The following is a 9,047-nucleotide window of genomic DNA, read 5'->3' as shown; positions in this document are numbered from 1 at the left end:
ATGGATCACCAGTGGCTCTACTAGAGCCATCCAAGGAAGTTTGGCTAGAGTTGTCGTCTTTGCTATGTCTGCTCAAACCAGCACCATCTGATCCGGAAATAAGGCCTCATTATGTGCCACCAGTGTCTCTGTCATTATGCAAAGGATACAGTCTTCACTAAGTTGGATTAAGTGAACTTCCTTAAGTGGATCATCCAAGAGACCTACCTTAATTGTGAATATCCAAGATACCTACCTTCATGCTAACACATTGTACATAAAATAGCACTTCAATTATGAATATAGTTTTTTAAATGAGTAAATTATTTTCTTATTGTTTTGAGAGTTATTTATATATTCTGGTGACAAATCTTTTATCAGATATGTGATTTTCTGGGCAGCCGGGTGGCTCAGCGGTTTAGTGCCGCCCTCAGCCCAGGGCATGACCCTGGAGACCCGGGATCTAGTCCCATGTCAGGCTCCCTGCATGGAGCCTGCTTTTCCCTCTGCCTGTGTCTCTGCCTCTCTCTCTCTCTCTGTCTCCCATGAATAAATAAATAAAATATTTTTTAAAAGATATGTTTTCTGATCTTTTCTCCCAGTCTGTGATTTTTCTTTTAATTCTCTTAGCAGCAGTCCTTCAAAGAGCAAAGTTTTACATTTCAACAAAATCCAATTTATCCATTTTTCTTTCACAGATTTTGCTTTTGGTGTTCTATCTAGGAAATCTTTGCCCAATCCAAAAATTTCTCCTATGTTTTCCCTAGAGATTTTATAGTGTTAGGCTTTATATTTAGGTCTTTTATACAGCTTGCGTTTTACACGGTGCGAGATCTTATAACTGAAGTTCATGGCGGGGGAGGGGGCATGTTAGTTTGAAATGTTGTTAAACTAGAGGCAACTTTAAGTCTAAAAAGGTATAGAAGAGTGGGAAAGAGTAGGGCTCTGGAGGGAGAAGAGCCTGGGGTTGACCCTTAGCAATGTCACTATAAGCCTTGAGTTCCTCCTGTACAAAATCGAAGTAGTAAAGGATTGTCAGTGCTGTGTCCACATTCCCTTGGCATTCACCTCTCTTATTGTAAACTCTTGGAATTCTTCATCCGAGGGTGTTTTTGCCCTCACCCAAGTGGAGGGCAGGCTGGAAAGTGCAAGAGAGTTAATGCTCCGGGTTAGGATAACTCTGAGTTGCGTGTTCTAAACTGTCATCTGGAGGTGCTCAGGGAGATCGAGCTCCAGTTGCTCACAGCAGTACCTGCCCATGAGCACACCTGTGTGGACTCTCTCCCCCCTCATTTCCTTACTTTCCTCTTGGGGCCTCTAGAATCACCTCACAAAATTTCAAATTCTTAAGCTCTGCTTCTGGGGTGGCCCAAAGACTCCTCGTCTGTGTCGAGAGATCAGCAGGGTAATACGTGCAGCCTGGGCAGGGACCCGCAAGAGGTAGCTATTCTTGTCGCTGACATTATCATCCTCCCTCCTCGTGTCCATCCAAGGCCAACTGGGACCCCTAGGGAGTGGAATTATCCATGTCCAGGGAGAGAGTCTGCCAGAAAAGATTGAAGAACTGGTGATTTGTAGCTCATTTTCCTGGAGGGCAACCTAAAAGGATGACTATCAAGATTATGATAATGCTAGATTGCTTCTACTTGATGGGCAGGAATCCGAGGCTCAGAGAGGAAAGGAGGCTCACTGGAGGCCCTTTGGCCAAGAAGTGTTGGTGCTCTGATCCACGGTCACGTAGCTCCTTCTACGGCCACTTTCTCTCAGTTACCGTGAGATTGAAAAATCCTGGCTGCAAATACCTCCCACTTGGGTGCACCTGCGTCTCCGGAAGTGACTGGTCCTCCTCGCAACCAGAGGTGAGGTCTATTCTCCATCGCCGTCTCCACGGAAGGTGCGTTGTCCCCGTGACTTGCAGTAACCAATCGGTGTGTAGCAGCAACTCCACGTGACTTACCAGCCTTGGCCCCAGCATGCCTTGCGGCTTCCGCTTTCACGCTCCCGGGATGCTGCGGGCTGCAGGGATGCTGAGTTAGGGAGCCTGGCTTCGCTTCGTGAGGATGACAGGCCACGAGGACGGGAAAGCGGTCCAGCGGGCCTCCAGCAGCAAAGTTTCGCTTAGCCCTTCCAGCCATTCTGCTATCCGAGTCCAACAACCCGGCAAGGCCAGGAAAGGAACCACATCCGTCAACCCACAGAATTGGGGAAAATTACAGATCGCTATGTTTTAAGCCACCGATTTGTGGATGACTTGTTATATTGCCACAGACAACTGAAACAGCCATTAGCCTTAACAAGCGCACTACCCACGGACCCCAAACGGATGCAGCAGATTTGATGGGAGTCTGGGAGGAGCCCGGAAGGGGTTCTGCTTTCCCCCAGGCCTGCTGGGAGGGCAGCAGGTGTGTCAGAACATTTCCAGACCGAGGACAAGCAGCTCTTTTTGACTTTGAGCATCACATTCTTGGAAGTGTGACTCTCCAGAGCCTCAGTCCCCACTCAGGCTTCAATGCAACCATCTGGTCTCTGACCCTACAGCCTCCCCAGGGCTGTGGCTTCCCTGCTCCAACCGCTTCCCCCGGAACACAGATTGTGGATCTCTTGTGGATTTCTCTGGGGTGCATTTACTTACGTGGCCACATCCTCCTTCCTGTGACTTCTGGGACACCCGCCCATGTGGCTCGTGAGCTACTCAATGTCAGGCGCTTTTCTAAGCACTGGAGATCCCGCAAGGTACAAAATTGGCAAAAATATTTGGTTTTGTGGAGATTACAATGTGGAAGGGAAGACAATAAACAAATGAACAAATATGCATCGGATATTTTCATGTCACAGAGTGATAAATATATACATTGTACTGTGCTGTCTCCTCAGGGATAAAACAGAGTAAGGAGGTGTGATTCAGGGCAACTATTTCAGGTAGGGTGGTCAGGAAAGGTCTTTCCGAAAAAGCAACATTTCTTTGGAAAATAGTTCGACAGTTCCTAATAGTTAAACATAGAATGATCAGGACACCTGGGTGGCTCAGCAGTTGAGCATCTGCCTTCAGCTCAGGGCGTGATCTCTGGGTCCCGGGATTGAGTCCTGCACTGGGCTTCCTGCATGGAGCCTGCTTTTCCCTCTGCCTGTCTCTCTCTCTCTCTCTCTCTCTCTGTCTGTCTTTCATGAATGAATAAATAAAATATTAAAAGAAAACAATAAATAAAATCTTAAAACAAAAGAAAACAAAAACTTGAGCATGAGTGTTCACAACAGTATGATTCACAATAACCAAAAAGTGGAACTGAGCCAAATGTCCAGTAACTGGTGGTTGGATAAATAAAATGTGGTATATATCCATTTAATGGAGTATTATTCAGCCACGAAAAGAACCAAGTACTGGGGCACCTGGATGACTCAGCCGATTAAGTGTCCAACTCTTGATTTTGGCTCAGGTCAGAATCTCAGGGGCGATCAGGCTCCATGCTCAGTGCAGAGTCTGCTTGTCCCTCTCCCTCTGTTCCTTCTTGTGCTCTCACTCTCTCAGATAAATAAATAAAATCTTTAATAAAAGAAAGAAAAAGAAAGAAAGAAAGAAGAAAGAAAGAAAGAAAGAAAAGAAAGAAAGAAAGAAAGAAAGAAAAGAAAGAAAAAGAAAGAAAGAGAATGAAGCACTGATATGTCCTGGAATGCAGATGAAACTTGAAAACATGAGACTGAATGAAATAAGCCAGTCACAAAAGGCCACAGATTGTATGATTCCATTTAGATGACATGTCCAGAATAGGCAAACCTATAGAGGCAGAGACTAGATTAGTGGTTGCCAGGGCCTGGGAGTGATGGGGGAAACTGGTGGCTGATGGTTAAGGGGTTTGGGGTTTCTCTTCAGGATTATGAAATGTTCCTACATCGTGTGGTGATGGATGCAGAGCATGTGACTACAATAAAAACCATTGAATGGTAAGAGTGTATTCTATGGTATGTGAACTATATTTCAGTAAAGCCAGAAAGAAAGGAAGGAAGGGGAAACATATAAGCAGAGATCCAAGTGAAGCAAGGGGATGGCCCTGAAGATACTGGAAGAAGCACCTGCCAACCAGAGAGAACCTCACGAAGATGGGAATGGGCTGGCCTGTAAGGGGAATATGGCTAATGTGCAGTGAGCAAGGATAAACTCAGTTACTCTCGCTGATTTCACAAACACTCTGTGAATGACTCCTAGGTGCCAGACACGGTCTTGGGAGCTGTGAATATAGTGAAGAAAGTGAAGCTGAAATCTTAGCTTTCTTAACATTTCTATTCAGAAGTCAGAAGTCAGACATTAAACCGAGAATTCCAGTTACCGCATTACTAGAATGAAATGTTCCATAAATTCATATCTTTTTCTAACTAGTGGCTTAAAAAAAAAAAAGTAGGTGCCACAGCCAGTGTGGAGCCCAAGCGAGGCTTGAAGTCACACTCTTGAGATCAAGACCTGAGCCAAGGGATGCCTGGGTGACTTAGCGGTTGAGCATCTGCCTTCAGCTCTGGACGTGATCCCGAGATCTGGGATCGAATCCCACGTCGGGCTCCCTATATGGAGCCTGCTTCTCCCTCTGCCTGTGTCTCTGCCCCCCCCCCTCTCTGTGTGTGTGTCTCAAATAAATAAATAAATAAATAAATAAATAAATAAATAAATAAAGTCTTAAAAAAAAAAAGACCTGAGCCGAGATCAAGAGTTGGATGCTCAACTGACTGAGTCACCCAAGTGCCCCTAATTAGTGGCTTTCTCCCTTTTCTTATGATAAGGCAACTCAGAATGTCTCTCTTTTCTCTTGAACTGCCCAAGAATCTTCAGGGATCCTAAAAACCAAATGTCCAAGAAACGGGAACAGAAAGGCTTCCCCCCTCAAATGGAAATTGGGTCTTATCTGTCCCATCCTGCAGTTCCTTCCCAAAACATACAGTGGCGCTATTGAAGACTGGCGCCCACGGTCTGACCAATGAATGATACAGACAACCTCCTGCATCCACCTACCCACAGGCCAATGCTGCGTTTCTTTGCAGGAATCAGGAAGAAGATTCTATTTCCTCCATAGCTTGCTATCCCCATCTTTGGTACTTACTCTCTTAGGTCTTGGGCACAAAAGCCGGTCATTAATTCACTTAACAGAGATTTGAGTGCCTACTGTGTGCGGTGCTCCGTTGAAGGTTCTGGCCAGGTAATGGTGAATAAGACAGCCAATCCCTGCCCAAGTGGGTCTAAACATAAATATTTGAAAGGCAAAACTTTAGGGGCAAAAAACCCAGATAGGAAGGGTTTCTTGATCAAAATATTAAGAAGGCAAACAAAATATTAAGAAGGCACCTGGTGGGCTCAGTTGGTAGAGTGTGCGACTCTTGATCTCAGGGTCATGAATTCAAGCCCCATGTTGGGCATGGAGCCTACTTTAAAAAAAAAAAAAGACAATAAAAGAAGGATCAATAAATTAAACTACATTTTACGAAATTCTGTTTTTATTTGGGTCCTGCTTTGTTAAGAAATTGTTTTTCCACATCTTTAATTTTCTGGCCGTACAGGCACACATTTTTTTCCTTACAGATATTCTCATTGCTGCTCAATTTTTGCTGTATTTTCTTTCTCCTTCCAGGCTTATCTCAGGTATATCCTGTTTGTTAGTCTTTTTCTCAAATATGGTTTTATTTATTCTTTCCACTATTTTGGCTTAAAGATATGGTATTGTTTACCAGTTGGGGATTGAACCACCTGTGTTGAAACCCCAGTTATCCCATTTCCGAGTTGTCTAATCTTATGGGGAGCTTTCCTACGTCTGGGTTCCTACCTCACCGGACTGTTACAAGCGTATGTGCATTAATATGTTTAAAACTACTTAAAATTTGCTTAAAACAGCTGAATTCACTGTTGCTAATTTTTTTTCCTTCAATTATTTCACCCTTCATTTAAAAAAAAATCTCCACTCCTCTCTGCTTTTGTCTTATTTAAAAAATATATTTTTCCTTTTGGCTCCCTGAGCAGCGCCAGGGCAGTAGGCAAGAACAGTGCTTTAGGAAAGGCAGGAAAAAGGGATCCAAGAAAAAAATAGTTGATCCATTCTCTGCCCAAGTGGGTCTAAACATAAATACTTGAAAGGCAAAACTTGATTAGTATGATGTGAAAGCACCAGCGATGTTCAATATAAGAAATATTGGAAAACACTAGTCACGAGAACTCAAGGAACTGAAATCGCATCTGATGGCCTCAAGCCTTGTGTTTTTGAAGTGAGCCTTGCTGATCTGCAGAATGATGAAGTTACATTTAGAAAATTCAAGCTAATTGCTGAGGATGTTCAGGGCAAAAACTGCCTGACTAATTTCCATGGCATGGATCTTACCCGTGACAAAGTGTGCTGCTCTGTAATCAAAAAATGGTAGACCATGATTGAAGCTCATGTTTATGTCAAGACTCCTGATGGTTCTTTGCTTTGTCTGTTTTGCGTTGGTCTTACCAAAAAAGGCAATACTCAGATTCGGAAGACCTCTTATGCTCAGCACCAACAGGTCCACCAAATTTGGAAAAAGATGATAGAAATCATGACCTGAGAGGTGCAGACAAATGACTTGAAAGAAGTGGCAATAAATTGATTCCAGGCAGCATCAGAAAAGATAGAGAAAAGGCTTTTCAGTCTATTTATCCACTCTGTGATGTCTTCATTAGAAAAGTAAAAATGATGAAGAAGCCCAAGTTTGAATTGGGAAAGTTCATGGAGCTTCATGGTGAAGGTGGTAGTTCTGGAAAAGCTACTAGGGATGAGACCAGTGTTAAAGTTGAACGAGCTGATGGATATGAGCCACCAGTCCAAGAATCTGTTTAAAATTCAGACACTTAGTGGTGACAAATAAAAAGTCTTATTTGTGAAAAAAGAATAAAATATTTTATTTTTTTAGGATCTTATTTTTAAGTAATCTCTACACCACATATGGGGCTCAAACCTACAACCCCAAGATCAAGAGTCACATGCTTCACTAAGTAAGTCAACCACTTATTTTTGTTTTTATTCTATTTTTTTATTAAAAATTTTAAAAAAGAATTTATTTGTTTGAGAGAGAGCTCATGAGCGAGTATAAGTGGAAGAGGAGCAGAGGGAGAGGGAGAAGCAGGCTTCCCACTGAGCAGGGAGCCCAACATGGGACTCCATCCCAGGACCCTGAGATCATGACCTGAGCTGAAGGCAGACGCTTAACTGACTGAGCCACCCAGATGCCCCTAAAAAAATATTTTTAATTAGAAACTTATTTATTTATTCAAGAGAAAGTGAGCAGAGGGGAGTGCCAGAGGGAGAGATAGTCTTAAGAAGACTCTGTGCTGGGGATCTCTGGGTGGCGCAACGGTTTGGCACCTGCCTTTGGCCCAGGGCGTGATCCTGGAGACCCGGGATCGAGTCCCACGTCGGGCTCCCGGTGCATGGAGCCTGCTTCTCCCTCTGCCTGTGTCTCTGCCTCTCTCTCTCTCTCTCTCTCTCTCTCTCTCTCTGTCTGTCTGTGTGACTATCATAAATAAATAAATAAAAAAAAAAGAAGACTCTGTGCTGAATGCAGAGCCAACACAGGGCTCAATCTCACAACCCTGAGATCATGACCTGAGCCAAATCAAGACTTGGACACATAACTGACTACACCACCCAGGCGCCCTTGGTTTTTGTTTTCGAAAACTAATTTATCAAGTGAAATCCTTAATTACTTCATGTTCAGTCTCCTGTTCTCTATCTCCCTCCTCCTCTCTTTCCCCCCTCCTTTGTTAAAAATGTCTTTAAACTACTTTTACTGCTTCTCATCGAATTTCCTTGTGGTTTCAGACTGGGTTTCCTGACTTCTGAGGTTTTGAGTATCTATTGTACATTGATTCACTCTTCTGGCTTGCTTTCCTGGAAATTGTTTGTATCCTTCACCCATCTTTTTCTAGGAAGCGGTGTGTTTTTTCTTATTAATATATATAAGTTCTATATGTATTACAGAGAACAGATGCAGATATTTCCCAGGTGATGGCTAGTATTTCCATTTTCTTTAAAAAAAAAGTTTTATGTATTTATTCCTGAGAGACACAGAGAGAAAGGCAGAGACACAGGCAGAGGGAGAAGCAGGTTCCCCATGGGGAGCCCAATGCGAGACTCAATCCGGGGACTCTGGGATCACGACCTGAGCCAAAGGCAGATGCTCAACCGCTGAACCACCCAGGTGCCCCTCCATTTTCCTTATAGTGATTTTTATTGCTCATCACTAAGTAAAACTGGGTAGCTACACAACTCTGAAACAAACTAGTGGTAAGATCTAGTGTCTAGGGGTGTCTGGGTGGCTCAGTCAACTAAGTGTCTGCCTTCAGCTCTGGTCATGATCTCTGTGTCCTGGGATGGTGCCCTGCATTGGGCTCCCTGCTCAGCGGGGAGTCTGCTTCTCCCTCTGACTTCCTATGAGCTCTCCCTCTCCCTCTCTCTCTCTCTCTCTCTCTCTCAAATAAATACAATCTTAAAAAAATATATATCTAGTGTCTACATCTCAGTAACTTAGGGTCTCAAAAAATAGCACTTGAAACTCATAGTGCCATGACATTTACGTGAATCGCACACAACTACACCAAGTATGTCTATTTAAGAACGTGTATCACACACATCAGAGTAGATGCCCATGATACAAAGAGGGGAAGAAGTCAGACATTAAAAATCAGCAGTGCTTAGAGGACAATTTAGGGTTGAGGAATGTTATTTCCCAAATACTGGGAGGGTCCTGCGCCTCTTCCTAGAAGTTCCCTTGTCCCGAACACAAGTCCCATCTTGCCTTCATCATCAGAAATGGAGCCCACATCAATAGACACTGACAGCTGACTTAGCAGCTGGATCTTACTGCAGGGCAGAATTTTCTGGGAGGACACGCCCTCCTTCTGGGGCTCTCCAGGACAGCAGTACTCAGGAGGGGCGTGGGCTCAGTGGGAGGAAACAGGAAAAAAAAAAAAAAAGCCGCAAGGATTGCACAACCTCATCAGAATATGTTCTTGGGAAAGGATGTAGGTGGCATTGATTCGTCAGCCCTTATGGAGGGAGAAACAGTGAATGCATTTG

General features: G+C 43.8%; 1 pseudogene; it reads left to right on the top strand.

The window, feature by feature from the left end:
- LOC121494207 lies at positions 1 to 171 on the top strand (annotated as a pseudogene).
- Positions 172 to 9,047: the final 8,876 nt, after the last annotated feature.

This window comes from Vulpes lagopus, chromosome 7 (genome assembly GCF_018345385.1).
Source record: "Vulpes lagopus strain Blue_001 chromosome 7, ASM1834538v1, whole genome shotgun sequence".
Classification (NCBI taxonomy): Eukaryota; Metazoa; Chordata; class Mammalia; order Carnivora; family Canidae; genus Vulpes; species Vulpes lagopus.
The sequence above is the reverse complement of the archived record's forward strand: the minus strand, read 5'-3'. Positions and strand labels throughout refer to the sequence as shown.